Source organism: Hylobates moloch, unplaced genomic scaffold (assembly GCF_009828535.3).
Source record: "Hylobates moloch isolate HMO894 unplaced genomic scaffold, HMol_V3 SCAFFOLD_19, whole genome shotgun sequence".
Lineage (NCBI taxonomy): Eukaryota > Metazoa > Chordata > Mammalia > Primates > Hylobatidae > Hylobates > Hylobates moloch.
In genome coordinates this window covers 73681551-73697769 of record NW_026652294.1, presented here as the reverse complement: position 1 = coordinate 73697769, position 16219 = coordinate 73681551, and the positions used below count along the sequence as shown (strand labels likewise).

At 41.5% G+C, this 16219-nt stretch overlaps 1 protein-coding gene across 1 annotated transcript in view; it reads left to right on the top strand.

Moving 5' to 3' along the window:
- Window positions 1–13156: 13156 nt before the first annotated feature.
- JAK2 (Janus kinase 2) overlaps window positions 13157–16219 on the top strand; it is a 145150-nt gene continuing 142087 nt past the window's right edge. The window contains exons 1-2 of the mRNA XM_032138081.2: window positions 13157–13800; window positions 14167–14250. The gene's annotated coding sequence lies outside the window, so the exon portion shown is untranslated. The remainder of the gene's footprint in view (window positions 13801–14166; window positions 14251–16219) is intronic.

The following is a 16219-nucleotide window of genomic DNA, read 5'->3' as shown; positions in this document are numbered from 1 at the left end:
GTCTTTATAAATCGGTTCCTTCTGGATAATTCATATAAAGGAATCATACAATATGTGGTCTTTTTGAGTGGCTTCTTTCAGTTAGCATGATGTTTTCAAGGTTCATCCATGTTGCAGCATATATCTGTACTTTGTTCCTTTTATTGATGAATAATATTCCATTGCATGGCTATATCACATTTTATTTATGCATTTGTCAGTTGATGGACATTTGGATTGTTTCTACTTTGGGGCTATTATGAATAATACTGCAGTGAACATTTGTATACCGGTGTTTGTGTGGATATTTGTTTTCATTTCTTTGGGTGTATACCTAGGGGTGGAATTGTTGGTTCATATGACAACTGTATGTTTAACATTTGGAAGTGCTAGCCCGTCCTCTTCATTCCCTTTCTTCACTTACAGGTCTCAGACCTGCAACATAGTCTGAAGGAGCTCCCCAACCTACAACTGCTCTCTTTTCCGTTTATTCTTCACAGGTGTTTCTCCCAAAATCTCTTGCACATGTAATTCCATCCTGACATCTGCTTCTGGTAGCACCCACACTTACACATCCTGGTGAATACTCTGTGCTCCCATCTAAGGCCTAGATCCTGTCACCCTTTCCTATTCAGGGACGTTGCTCCAGCAATTCCTCTTCTCCTTGCCTCATCATCAATTGTTACTTTTCCAGTGGACCATTGTGTAACTTACATGTTATTTCTCAGAATCAATTGTTTAATTCAACGAACAATTTTTCTCTTGGCTCCACTTCCTTTTCCAGCACTTTTCACATTTCTCTCTTCTCCTTTAATAAAAACTTCTCCCTAATAGTTGTCTACACTCTATATTTACTCAATATCTTGACCCACTAGTTTATAATTGCTTTTGTCAGTGGTTCAACACAATAGACAATTCTAAGCCCTTATCTTAGTTGACGTAGCAATATTTGATGCAGTCAGTTCCCCCTCCTCTTTAAAATATTTGGCCTTCTGCATGTTGGCTAAAAACAAAATGAAATAAAAAACTTGGCCTTCAGATGATAATATTATTGATTTTTTTCCCTAGCATACTGGCTCCTCATCAGTATCATTTGCTGGTTCCTTCTAATGCCTCCAAACTCTGAACACTGGACTATCCCAGGTTTTTGTCATTGGATCTCTTCTCTTTTCTATCTATATCTACACTCAGTCTCTTGGTGACTTCACCCCATACCATGGCTTTAAATATCTATTTTTATGCTGATGACTGCCGGTTTTATATCTCTAGCTCAGGCATCTCTCCTGAACTCCATCCAGTCTCATATATTTGACCGCTTATCTGATTTCTCCTCTTGCATACCTAATAAGCTTCTCATACTTATTTTGTCCAAACTGAGCTCTTAAACTTGCTTCTTACCCAGTCTTCTTTATCTCAGTAAAAGATAACTTTATCTTTACAGTAGCTTGGGTCAAAACTTCAGAGTCAAGTCATCTTTGACTATTTTAGTTCTCTCACACCCTAGATCTAATCCATTAGCAAATCCTGCTATCTTTGGAATGTATTCTGAATCCTGTAACTTCTCACTGCATCCAAGGACATCACCCAGGTCCAATCCAAAGTATTTTCCAACTAGCTATTGCAACAGGCCCCGTATTGGTCTTGCTGCTACTCTTGGTCCCTATAATCTTGGTCCCTATAGATATTAAGAAATTATTGTTAATTTTGGGGGCTGTGATAATTTATGGTAATTACGTTTTTAAAAAGTGCTTATTAGTTAGAAATGCATATAGTTAGACATACATACTAAAGCATTTATAGGAAAAAATTACGATATCTGAGGTCTGCAAAAATTTTGGGGGAAGCAGAATAAACAAGATTGGCAAAATGTTGATAGCTATGAAGGTGAATGATGGGTTGAGGAAGGCTTAATACTATTATTGATAATAGAAGAGATTAGGGAAATATAGTAGTCCTCCCTTATCTGCAGTTTCACTTTCTATGATTTCAGTTACCTTGGGCTGAAAATATTAAATGAAAAATTCCAGAAATAAACAATTATTAAGTTTTAAATTGTGTGCTGTTCTGAGTAGCATGATGAAATCTCTACCGTCCCGCCTTGACCTGTGCAGGAAGTGAATTACCCCTTTGTCCAGCATATCCATGCTGGATATGCTACCTGCCTTAATAGCTGTTTTGGTTATTAGATTGTTGCAATATCACAGTGTGTGTGTTCAAGTAACCGTTGTTTTACTTAGTAATGGCCCCGAAGCTCAAGAATAGTGATCCTGGCATATTGTTATAATTGTTCTCTTTTGTTTTTAGTTATTGCTAATCTCTTACTGTGCCTAATTTATAAATTAAACTTTATCATAAGTACATATGTATAGGAAAAAACATAGTATATATGGGATTCAGTACTATTCAAGGTTTCAGGTATCCACTGTGGTTCTTGGAATATATGCCTTGTGGATAAGGTGGGGACTATTGTACCTTCGAAGTTCTTAAGGAGAAGAAGCACAATCAAGAAATTTATGTCCGGGCACAGTGGCTCACGGCTGTAATCCCAGCACTTTGGGAGGCGGAGGTGGGTGGATCACGAGGTCAGGAGATCGAGACCATCCTGGCTAACACGGTGAAACCCCGTTTCTACTAAAAAATAGAAAAAATTAGCCGGGCGTGGTGGTGGGTGCCTATAGTCCCAGCTACGCGGGAGGCTGAGGCAGGAGAATGGTGTGAACCCAGGAGGCGAAGCTCGCAGTGAGCCGAGATTGTGCGACTGCACTCCAGCCTGGGCAACAGAGCGAGACTCCATCTCAAAAAAAAAAAAAAAAAAAGAAATTTACATGTAGCTAAACTTAAGTAGAAAGGAAACAGGAAAACATTTCTGAACGTGCACCAATTAGAGATTAGTTCTCCTGAACTCTTCTTGAATAAACTAATAAAAGATGAACTGAGAGATTAACAGAGAAACTATAGCAAAATGACTTGTGAATGTTGAATGTCTTATATTGTAGGACTAAGAATAAAATAAATGTGGAGATTATAGCTACAGAACAGAATGCAAGTTTTTAGAAATGACGTAAATTACAAAAGTAGTCCCAATATTATTCTGTTTATTTATTTATATTTTTTTGAGGCAGAGTCTTACTCTGTCACCCAGGCTGGAGTGCAGTGACACATGATCTCTGCTCACTGCAATCTCCGCCTCCTGGGTTCACACAATTCTCCTGCCTCAGCCTCCCAAGTAGCTGGGACTACAAGCATGCACCACACCTGGCTAATTTTTTTGTATTTTAGTAGAGACGGGGTTTCGCCATGTTGGCAGGGCTGGTCTCTAACTCCCGGCCTCAAGTGATCCGCCCACCTTGGCCTCCCAAAGTGCTAGGATTACAGGTGTGAGCCACCATGCCTGGCACTATTCATTTTTCAAACTCAAATGACATCTACTTTAAGAGAACATACTTTGTGGGGAGACAGATCTAGATTCAAATAGCAACTTTAATACTAGAGGTTATGTCAGTTTGGGTTTGAAATGAAATTCAGGCAATTTCTGTACTTTATTTTCTGTAAGATAGAGATAATAATACTTACCTAATAGCGTATAAAACCAAATAATAAGAATTTCAGTCATTTCAATATTTATTGTACCAGGCACTGTCCTAGGTATTAGGTATATGGTAATGGATAAAATAGACCTGGAACTCACCCTCTCCTTGAAAGAAACAGACAAATAAATAAATGAAATATATTGTATGTGAAGTGGTAGTAAGTGCAATGGAAATAAACTAATTAAGTGTTTGGTGTAGGCTGAGGATGGAGGGGCACTGAAATTTCAATTGCAATTGCATCTCACCTAAGGAAGTGATGAAGTGAGCCACGGGTATGTGGGAACGTGGGAGAGGGGCCAGGGAGAGTCACTGTTCTGATTCCTGGCTGCAGCTGTGATTACTGCCACATTTCTTGTAATTATGCATGTCGGCTTCCTTGAAACACCAGCTCTGGCCTTCTACAACTTCAGACCAAGGTCTCCCAGTCAAGTGCCTTCCTGTTTGCATTCTATAACTGAGCCACAAACAGCCCTGTCTTGAGCTCTTATTTTCTTATAAAGGTTCTGGATATATCTGTATTTTATTTGGTATGCTCTTAATTATAGCCCTTTCTCCCCATTCCCCTTCTGGCTGCTGGAAGGTGGTGGACGGCTAGGCTGGACGGCAATCTTGAGCAATACCATCTTATGTTGGTATTTATAATTTGGTTTTATACCCTATTAGGTAAGTATTATTATCTCTATTTTACAGAAAATACAGTGTAGAAATTGCCTGAATTTCACTTCAAACCCAAACTGACATAACCTCTAGTATTAAATACCAATTATCAGTCATCACACCTCCTAATACCCAGTCATTTTATCCAGGCTAAGCTTCTGCACCTCAAATTCTTCCCTTAAGGTGAATTTTTTCTATAGCCAGACCTCTGCCCAGGGAGTTAGGTGGTAACCTGTTTCCTGATAGCTTAGGGGTATTATTAATATGGAGGATTTGGCCACTGATCCTCATTTTGTCCTGCCATTGTTCTTATTCATTAATTCATTTATACAATATTTAGCATACACTATGTGTCAAACTTGCATTGATACTGGATATACAATAGGGAATAAAACAAATATAGTTCTGCCCTCATGGTCTACAAGGATTTCTTTGGATTCTTATAGAATATATTCTTCCTCTGCCTACCCTACCAGGTAACAAATAGGTATATTTCTTGGGCTGCCTCATCTTTGCACACTCCATAACTTGTTGTACATGTATTTATATCTGATGATTGTATCTTTCAGCAGCAGCATTTGTGATTTTAGAATTTGATTGATTTGTAATAAGTGTACTCAGTGCTATTTGACTTAAATTTGTTACATTGCAACTTAATGTAGCCCTGATAAAACTGGGGCTCCCATGTGGTCTGGCATATACAGTAAATGCCTTAAAAACACAAGCATTATAGTCAAGAATACTTGAAGAAAAAATTTAAGGTTTTATATAAAGGGCATGAAAGTAGGTCCATTTTATAAGTTAAAGCAAAATGTTTTAAAATTCTCTATTGCCATCCACTTCTTAGTCCCATCTACATACTACAGCAACTTGAAAGAAAGATCTCTTCTTTTTGTTCATTCTTCAAGTCAAGGTACTGCACCTGTGCCTCACTTGTCTTTTATTCCCCAACCCCTTCCCAATGTATCACCTGTTATGAAAGGCAACCTAAGTTCTTTGGCTTATTTATTTTCTTTTACTTTACCCATTACAAAGATTCTCTACAACAGTGGTTCTTGAACTTTAGTGTGCCTCAGAATTGTCTGGAAGGCCTGTTAAAACACAAATGGCTGGACCCTACTTCCAGAGTTTCTGATATAGGAAGTCTGGGTTGAGGCTCAAAAATGTACATTTCTAACATGTTCCCAGGTAATGCTGATGCTGCCTGTCCATGGATCACATTTTGAGAGCCACTCCTCTACAGTATAGCATCTAGGAGCCATTCCAGCAAACAAGAAATCTATCCATGGATAGAAGCCTTTGCTATATATTATACATAAATATTGTTACCTGAGTGCCTATATATTAATATGAAGCTTATGAATTTAATGAATCATCTTCCATCACCATGTTTAAAATTCTGTGGGTTGAGGTGTTTACTTGGGATAGGCCCAGCTATAAGCAAGAAGAGTAAAGGAAATAATATTTATTACTTGCTTGTCTATTCAGGAGATAGTAGAGTGTGATTGTTAGAGGAGTTAGCTGTGCAGCCAGGCCCTTTGGGGTTCAGTCTTAGCCCAGCAGGATTTCTAAGAGACACTTGAAAGACATTTAGCCTTTTGTTCCTCACTTTCTTTTGAGATGAGGATAATGCACATAACCACCTCATAGCCTTGTGGTGAGGCTCAAATGATCTGATACATATAAAACTCTTGAAGATGCCTGATATGTTGTATGAACTGTGATGTTACCTATCAGGAATTTGTTGAGTGTTTTCTACATGTTATCTCATTATAAACTCAAATCAATCCTAAACGCAAGTGCCCCTGTTATTCTCATTGCAGAGACTAGAAAACAGAAGTTTAGAAAAATTGAATAACAGATTAAAATCTCCCAGCTAGTAACAATCTCTGGTTTTGTATTTTACCAGCATTTTCCCAAAGGAATCATTTCCTCCTGTAAGAAAAATGGTTCAGGAAATCTGTACAATTCAAAAGTATATTTGGAGATAATTGGATAATTACTTGATCAGTATGGTTGATGAATTTTATAGTCAATATTATTATGTCTACTTTAAAATGTAACCAAGGCAAAAATGGAGGCAAGGATGGGTAAGAGTGGTTGTGTAACACACTAGTGAGTATCTAACATTTACAGAGTACCGTTACATAATAGACGTTTAATAAATACTGGTCAAACGACTGGGATGAATGTGTTTTGGAACTAACATTACCCAAAATTAAAGATTCATAATATTGAGTTAGTAAGATTATAGAGAAATGAGCATTGATATACTACTGTGGAACTTCTGGAAGTTGATTTGACAGTAGTCAACAAATTTTAAATTTGTATTTCCTTTGGTACAGAGAGTCTAAGTGTCTATCCCAGGAAATACATTTTTGCCCATGAAATGCATGTTCAATGCCGTTCAAATTTAACACTGTGTAATTGGAAAAATTAGAAGCCTAAATGTTCATAAATAATTTATTTAATAAATTATTAGCACCTATTTTACTGACACAGTATAAGAGTTAAAATGAATGAGAAAAGCAATATATATTGACATGAAGTATCTCCAAGGTATTCTAAGTGAAAAAAATGTTAACAGAAAAACGTGTAGAATCACCCATTTTATTTATTTACTAAGCTCAAAACTATATCTATAGGAAATATATAAGAAAATGCATTGGAAAAAGTTTGAAAGAGTAAATCTCAGACAGTTATTAATGGTTGCCTCTGGAAATTGAAGAGGGCTGGGAGAAGAGGGTCAAGAGAAATTTCCACTTTGTACATTTTTTCTTCCATGTTGTTTGGATTTTCCACAATTGCTATGTATTTATGTTTACTTGTGAAATTAAAAATGAAAAGAAGTAGTTTGCTCAACAAATATACTTAAAAGCCCTTTAATAAGTATAATAGACATTAATATTTACAACAGTAAGTTTTCATGAGCCTTAAAACATATCTATTCTGGTAATAAGCACTTGTTTTCAAAAACCTCCAAAGTCATCATTGTTACTAAAATTTTATTGCTTGTAATGCTATTGAGTCCCAGAATAGTTCCTGTGAGTAGTAAAAGAGCTGAATTAGCATCTGAGTGGAAAGCACATGATACTAAAATTCTTGTAGGATTAGACTGTTCAGCCAAAAGAGCTTGCCTTAGCACTGTGACATCATTTTATGCTTGATCTATAACAGGTGGAGGTGACAGTAAACATAACAAAGCACCATTACACAAAAGGAGAAAGCAAAGAACTGTTTTTCCCCTCCAAATGGACAGTTATGTCATGTTCAGTGGGAGACACTGTTAGATGTGGATGGGAAACCTAAAACTATCTGGATAAAGTAAGACCACCCTAATAAGGGCGCTCCCTTAATACCAGCTGCCTTTTCTAGGAGGAAAACACCTGCTTTCCCTCTGACCAACACTCATGATATAGAGATAAAGAGGTACAGCCTCAAACCTCAGAAAGATAAGGCATTAAGGGAAAAAAAGGGGGAAGGAGAAGAGAAAGGTCTAGTTAAGGACAAATTATGGACATTTGAAGGTATATGGCCAAGCAGGAGTAGAAGTTAAAATGGAGAACTGTTTCATGCAGCATTTTCTGGTCCAGTTGTGTATTTTGTAGTTGAAATGGAAATACACAGTATTCCACCACATCAGGATGATATTTTAATATCAAATCAGATTTTCCTTTGGTCAAAAGCATAGCTAGAGTGGAATGACCACAGCAATTCCTATAGCTACAGCCCAGAAAATTCACAAAATTATTAAGTTACAGAGAAATTAGAGTGAAGCAAGTGAGAAAAGAAAACAGAACAGGGGTGAAGGGTATGGTGGTTGGGAGAAGGAGGTGTGGGTGAGAAAAATTTCACTGTAGTAAACATCCATCATAATCAAAGAGCGCTTATCTTCCGCTAACCTATGGGTTATATGTAATATCTAGATTATGACTAATACTTGTATAGTTCTGCTTGGCTTTATGATTGAAGAAAGACTTCCACACTTTGTGGGTGAATCATACTTTTTTTTAAAAAATATACATTTTCCCTGTTGTAATTTGACAGAGTATTTTTATCTTCTCATCAGCTTACTATGATGTCTGTCTTACTCCTGGTTATTTCAGTTGCGAGTATGCTGACACTACTAGATCTAGCTTAAGTTAAAAGGAGAAATTTGTCATAAGGAAGTATTTTCAAGATAGCAAATGCATGAAGTTTTGCTGGGCCTTATAAGGAAGAGGGAACTGAAAAGCTATGGGGACCCACAGTGCGCACGTTCTCTCTCTCTTCTCTTCCGTGGCATTCTTCTCTCCTATAGCAAATCAGCTTTCTGTGCAAGAATGAAGATGATAACCTCATAGTGGCAGCCTTAACTTTAGACCATGGGTAACCTCATTTCAAGTGAATATAAAAGTCTGATTTGCTGTTTTTGAATCCCAACTCCAAATTCCCCAGGAGTGAGACTCTGATGGCTCAGCTTGGTCCAATCAAGGGATGTGGGAAGCAGGGTCACAAACTAGAACATAGGTGCCAGAGACTGGCTACTCTGGGTGAAGAGGACAGTTCTCAGCAAAGAGGACAGAATCCTTAATCTAAATTAGGACTCAGGAATTAAGTCTCTGAGTCTCTGTAAACCACCAATTATGCTAGGGATTTATTTTTATTTTATTTTTTGAGATGAGAGTCTTGCTCTGTTGCCCAGGCTGGAGTGCAGTAGCACGATCTCGGCTCACTGCAACCTCCGCCTCCCAGGTTCAAGTGAATCTCCTGCCGCAGCCTCCTGAGTAGCTGGGACTATAGGCACATGCCACCAAGCCTGGTTAATTTTTTGCATTTTTAGTAGAGACAGGGTTTCACCATGTTAGCCAGGAGATCTCAATCTCCTGACCTTGTGATCCGCCCACCTCGGCCTCCCAAAGTGCTGGGATTACAGGTGTTAGCCACTGCACCTGGCTGAAATTTTGTTTTTAAGAGTAACTGCTGGCATAAATCCTTTCACACACACACAAAAAAATGTTTTTAGTGAATAGGCAACTATATGTCTAACGGTTTTTTTTTTTTTTTGAGACAGAGTCTTGCTGTCGCCCAGGCTGGAGTGCAGTGGCGCGATCTCGGCTCACTGCAGCCTCCGCCCCCCGGGGTTCACGCCATTCTCCTGCCTCAGCCTCCCGAGTAGCTGGGACTACAGGCGCCCGCCACCTCGCCTGGCTAATTTTTTTGTATTTTTATTAGAGAAGGGGTTTCACTGTGTTAGCCAGGATGGTCTCAATCTCCTGACCTCGTGATCTGCCCGCCTCGGCCTCCCAAAGTGCTGGGATTACAGGCGTGAGCCACCGCGCCCGGCCTGTCTAACGGTTTTAAGTTAAAATTTTTTAAAGTAGGGCATAGTTATAATTGACATTTTACATGTTTTGCCAAATAATTATCCTCACTTGAAAGAGGTTATTAATTCTTGGCTTACAAAGGGAAAACTGTTTTGGTTTTCAAGCACCAAAGTTTAATACATCCAGTATCTCAAGGGAATGAGGGATCTGTTCACTGGGAATCTTTTTTTTTTTTTCCTTTTCTTTTTGTGATTGAAAGTAAGGGTAAGGGGACTGATGTAGAGACAAGGATATGCTGAAGTACAGAGGAGGTTTTGGAAAGTTTCTTTGCCATAGCCAACCAAATTTTGGAATAAATGGTACTAAAATATCTGGATGATTTGTAGTAAAAAAACATTGCTTGCTTGTCTATCTACTTGATTAATACCCCTTGCCTTTGTCTTTTGGTTTATAATCCTACATTTGGAATAAATAAGCCTCTCTCCATATTTTATTCCTTTCTGCCTTCAGAAAAGTACATCTTCCCTATTTTGGAAAGAAACAAACTAACTCCTGGACTTCTCCCCAGCCCTTCGTTTGAGCCTGTTTCCCTTTCTAAGGACTTTCCTGCGTCTTTTTTTGTGCTCACATTTATGTCCCCCCTTAAGAATGATGTTTTCACAGTCTCGTCATTTAATGATATTGTTCTATTTTTTAAAATTCAAATGGAGATCTTCGCATTTATCTGTATTACAACTCAGCCCTTATCCTACCAGCCCACACAGTCCTGTGTAGTGCACTAAACTGTGACAAATACTTCAATCTTCCTAATAAAATTCAATAAATTTCTTATACCTCCCAGCTTGGTTATATCTGTAAATTGGTTCTGCCACAGATATAATAGACATTTGATAACTGTGCTAAGGGTTTTAAAATACTTTTTCACCTAATCTTCAAAATCTCTCTACAGGGGAGATTATCATCCTCATTATACTGATGAGGAAACAGAGGCTTAGAAACTCTAAATAAACTTTCCTGGCAAAAGCTGTGATTGAAAGAAACCTGGGTGGTCTGGATTCTAAAGCATAAGTTCTTAAACCCTTGGCCATGGATTTTCAACCGTGGCTTTATGTCAAACCACCTAAAAATGTTAAAAAGTTATAGAAACCAATGTGCCATCTCACACTTACTGACGCAGTCTTGTTGGGGTTGGGGGAGGGTTTGGGCACAGCAGTCAAGAGTCACTGCTGCCATGCTGGCCAACACTGGAAGGACAAAACCTCACTACACACAGCCCCACAGTCAACAGCTAGCTGTTAATTTTTCCCATTAGATCTTGCCACAAAGTTTTGAATCTAAATGTGTTACCTTACAGCTCAAATTTCTTGTTTTTTCATATTGTATGAATGTCCTGAAAGACTTGGTCAAATTCCTTGGAATTCTTTTCATCACTATCAAAGAATAGGGGGAATTTCCTGAAATGTTTGCCCTGAGGAGCAAATTTCTAGTGATGCCACTACTAGGAATCACATAAAGAGCTCAAAAGTTCTGTTCATACAGAATGAAAAAAAGCTCAACATTCCAGGTTAGCATTGACTTAAAATAATGTCTTAGTGATGAGCGAGGCTTTCACTTTCTGAATGACAGAAAGCAAGTTGCTTCATCTTTCTATGTGGGTAGACAGAAGATTTCTCAATTCTATAGGCTTATGAATAATATACCCCTTTTCCACCTTGTCTTCCATACCCACATCTCTAATCTTAAGAAAATAATCTGCTCCCCCACAAAAATATCCTCAATATTCACCAATTCCAAATGGCTTCTCCCGGCAATTCACCAATACCAAATGGCTTCTCCCTGCAAACAGGCTGTGGACAGTAACAGATACCATGCCTAGTTACATAAGCATATCACTGCAAAATATAGAAACATCACTTATAATGAAAGTAATATGTTTCAGAGTTCTAAAACAAGCATTTTTTTTTCCCCTCACAAAATATCACATTTCCATTTCCACAGTTGTGATGTTTTTCATTTAACCATGACATTAAGGTCATCTTTAGCCCTTCTTCATTATGTGGGTCTGTGTTCTAGCTTTTACCTCAGTAACAGTTTTTGTTTGCAGGAAAAACGGAACTCTTTTGGTAGTCACTGTTTGTAATTGCGGCCTTGATATTCTAAGCCATTGAGTCACAATTAATAATGAGAAATTCTTATTAACTTTGCCCATATATTGCCTATGAAGCAGTAGCCGTAGGAATGCAATTTTCCTGTAAATCCGTCCCTCTTACACAGCTCTAGTTCATTATTTACTTTATAAGAGTCAGGGTGAATTCAAGTCATTTCCTATGCTGCTATCATTTGCTTAGAGACCTTTTGCAATGGGTCTTATGTAAGAAGAAATGCAGGAGTTGCTTCGGTGAGGTTTATTTAAAGAAACCATTAAGTACAAGACAGACCTGAATAGCAGCATCACTTGTGTATGGGGAAACAGGAGCTATGAATGCGTCACTTCATTTAGGTTGACAGAAAGAGGGCTAATACTTGAAAAAAGCCCTACACGATCTGGTGCCAGGCTACTTCTTTGGCCTCACCTCTTACCACTGCCGCCTCCTTCAGTGTCCTCCAGCCACAGTGACCTCTTTCCTGATCCTTGAACTTGCCAAACACATTCCCTTCTCAAGGTCTTTGCCTTCAGGAGTCCCTCTGCCTGAAATTCTTTTCCCAGATAGTCATGGGACTGGTTCATTCTCATCCTTCAGATCTCTGCTCAGATGTCACTTATTCTAGGAAATCGTTCCTGACCACCGTAAAATGGCACACCCCCTCCTCACTTTCTACTCCTTTTCTTTGTTATTATGTATATGGCAGCAGAAAATTATGCATTTTCTTAGTGGCAATTACACACCCCGCACATTATGCATTTAAAGCGTTGTTTGTTGTTTTGTCGCTTCCATCAGAATACAATCCAGTAAGGCAAGGAGTGTGTGGGGTCGTGTTCATCTAGTATCTCTGGGGACGTACAGCCCGGCACCTAGTAGACACTCAGTAAATACTTGAATAAATGAATGAGGCCCTTTGGCAGCCGGGAAGCCCGTCACAGCCGTTGTCTCCACCCTCTCCTGGGCTACACCAGGTCACGCCGGTAAAGTTGTTTCTCCTCTAGGAGAAACATTCGCTAGGCCTTGTCGCCAACCCGCAGGCAGCTGGGCGCTTCATCCCACCCTCACCCCTTTCCAGCCAAGGAGCCTGATCGTAGTCAGGCTCTCGAGGTCGCATTGCTACGAAACAGCGCGTGTGAGCGCGTTGTCCCCGGCCCCCGGCGCCACTTCCCCTCGGCCTAGCAGCCTGGACTGGGGAAGGACAGGTCTGCTGTACCCGGGAAGTGGAAGGAAAAGCAGAAAGCAGAGAAGTGTACGGGAGGGGAGTCTCCGTGCGGAGGCAGCCCGGCCTCCTCCAGTGCAGGCTGCGCGCTGGGGGCGCCAGCCAGGCCGATTCACTCCCGGCCGCTTCCCTGGAGGGCGGCGGCCACACACACACCCGCCCATCTAGTGAGGGCCGGGCCCAGCGCTGGCACCTAGCTCTAGCCGGGCACCAGTGTTTCGCGAGGCGCCGCCGCCTTAACTTCCTTGCGCGCCCACGCCCAGGGGCCGTCCCAGGAATCTCCACGCGCGCTCGCCGGCTTCCCGAGAGGCCGCCGCCCTGCGTGGCCCGCGCCTGCAGGTCCCGCGACCAGCACCGAGCGGCGCACGCGCACTGCAGGACGCGCGTCCGGCTCCTCCCCAGCCTCTATCCGGCCCCGTCTCCTGCCAGTCGGGGAGACTGCAGGCCAGCCGGGAGGCTGAGTTCGAAGCTAATAGGGCGGCCAAGCCAGTGTCGCCCGCGGCGTTGAGAAGACGGAGTGGCCCAGGAGAGGGTGGAGACAACAACTGTGACGGGCTTCCCGGCTGTCCGAAGTGGGAGTGGTGTGGGGCTGCAGGAAGGAGAGAGGAAGAGGAGCAGAAGGGGGCAGCAGCGGACGCCGCTAACGGCCTCTCTCGGCGCTGACAGGCTGGGCCGGCGCCCGGCTCGCTCGGGTGTTCGCGTCGCCACTTCGGCCTCTCGGCCGCTCGGGCCCCTCGGCCCGGGCTTGCGGCGCGCGTCGGGGCTGACGCAGGGAGAGGCCTGGTCCTCGCTGCCGAGGGATGTGAGTGGGAGCTGAGCCCACACTGGAGGGCCCCCGAGGGCCCAGCCTGGAGGTCGTTCAGAGCCGTGCCCTCCTCCGGGCTTCGCAGACCTTGGCCCGCCGGGTAGGAGCCGCCCCTGCGGGCTCGAGGGCGCGCTCTGGTCGCCCGATCTGTGTAGCCGCTGGGTGTTATCTCTGCCTGGCTTCTGGGTGGGGGGCAGCAGTTGTCTCTCCACCCCCTTCCTACCTTCTGATCCCTCCTACCCCCTGCTAGTGGCAGCAAACTTCTGAGCCAGAAAAATCTTCCTCTTTAAGACGACACCTAGAACGACTCTTGCTGGTGATGTTTGCTTCCATTTGTGTCTTATAATTCCCGCGCCCCCGCCTCCTTATTCCTTTTTAAAATTTTCTAGACACTTAAACAGCCTAGAAAAAGCATCTATTTCCCCTGGATTTATGTGGTAGTAGTAACTGCTGCTTCTTTTTTTAGGTTTCAGAAGCAGGCAACAGGAACAAGATGTGAACTGTTTCTCTTCTGCAGAAAAAGAGTCTCTTCCTCCCCACCCCCGCGACGGTGGGTGTGCTGTCCTTTATCGCTGCAGTAAAGGCGAAGGTGTCTGGAGCTGGGCGTGCGTGCGTAGGAAGGTTGGAAGCGTGTGAAGAGAGGCAGGGCTCATTGTTGCTTACTCCTATGAAAATGTCAGTGCTAAACTTTTAATGTTGATCTGGGAGAGTAATTTTGGGGTGTTCTGTTGTTCGTCTTGGATCCTTTAAGAAACATTTTTTTTGTTGGCTTTACACATAACATGACTTCGCAGAGAAACGTAAAACGTTGTCCATTACCCTTTCTTCTTAAGCAGCCAGAGATTCTTAATCCTTCAAAGAGGAGTATTTCCAAGCAATAAGGGATAGCTTTTGGGAGAACACATTAGCTATTCTTGCTGGGGTTTCTGCTACCACACTGAATGTTTCCTGGTGGTTTTATCTGCCTAAGCTTGCTGTGTCGGTTGAATTTACCCAGTTTGTTTTCCGGTAATTACTAATCTGTCAGGAGAAACTCCATTTCTCTGAATGAAAGGGTAGGAGCGGCTGAGTATGGAGAAGGAAACTGGAAGTGGGAATAAGGGAGATGATTGCTTTTGGTTTCATAATAAGTTTGTACAGTGAGTTGTTGGGCTACTGCAAATAAAGATTTTGTATCCCTTCTCCAGAATGCTTGGGACCAAAAGTGTTTTGGATTTTTTTTTTTTTTTTAATTTTGGAATGTTTGCATACACAAAATGAGATGTCTTGAGGATGGGACCCAAGTGTAAATACGAAATTCGTTTGTGTTTCATATACACCTTATTCACACAGCCACTAAGTCATTTGCAATATTTTTAATGCGTCTGTGCATGAAACAAAGTTTGTATTAAGTACTTATGCGGGGAATTTTCCCCTTGTAGCATCATGTTGGTGCTCAAAATGTTTCAGATTTTGGAGCTTTTCAGATTAGGGATGTTCAAGCTGTATTTTGATATAACATCCAGAACATTTGAAGATGAATAATCAATTTTTGGCCTCCCTTCCCCCACCGGCCTCACCTTATACCACTTTAAGTGTGAGAATTATTTGCTTGTACGTGCATTTGTCTGTTGGTGTGTAATGTATGTACAGACTGGATGTATCCAGCGCTTGCCTTAATAGTACATGTATTTACCTGAATAGGAAAGCTGCAGTACTTGCTGGCTAGAAGAGCACACCATGCTTGTTTTTGCTCTGACTGAATATCCTGTATATGCAATTTATAGCATGTTTTAGGGACTCATTAGGGAATTTTTTGTGTGTGTGCTTTTGGTGATTTGAGACAGGTGTCTCAGATATGGGAAGGGAATGTGACATTGTTTCTCTCTTTCACCTGGCTATTGCTGAAAGGTGGGATGCTTTTGAGGCAGAATAGGAAAGTGCATTGGCTTTGGAGTGAGATCTGAATTTGAATCCTGGTGTTCTTGCCACTTAAGACTTGTATTATTTACCGCCAGGCACGGTGGCTCAGGCCTGTAATCCCAGCACTTTGGGAGGCTGAGGAAGGAGGATCACTTGAGGTCAGGAGTTTGAGACCAGCCTGGCCAACATGATGAAACCCCATCTCTACTAAAAATACAAAAATTAGCCGGGCGTGATGGTGCACACCTGTAATCCCAGCTGCTCGGGAGGCTGAGGCAGGAGAATTGCTTGAACCTGGGAGGTGGTGGTTGCAGTGAGCCGAGTTCTCACCACTGCACTCCAGCCTGGGCAACAGAGCGAGACTCTGTCTAAAAAAAAGGAAAGAAAGAAAAAAAGAGTTGTGTTATTTACGACTCTTTTAGCTTCACTTTCTTATAAGATTGTTGTGAGAACTGAGTAAGACATATGCAAAGTGGTAAATTGCCTGGCTCTCCTAAAACTCTTGGCTACTATCACGGCTGGGAGGCAAAGGAGATTCAGAGAAGGGCAGAATGACTGCATAAGGTGATCTGCCTGTAACTAGTATTTCTTCCTTTCTAGTATAAAGAGATAAAGTA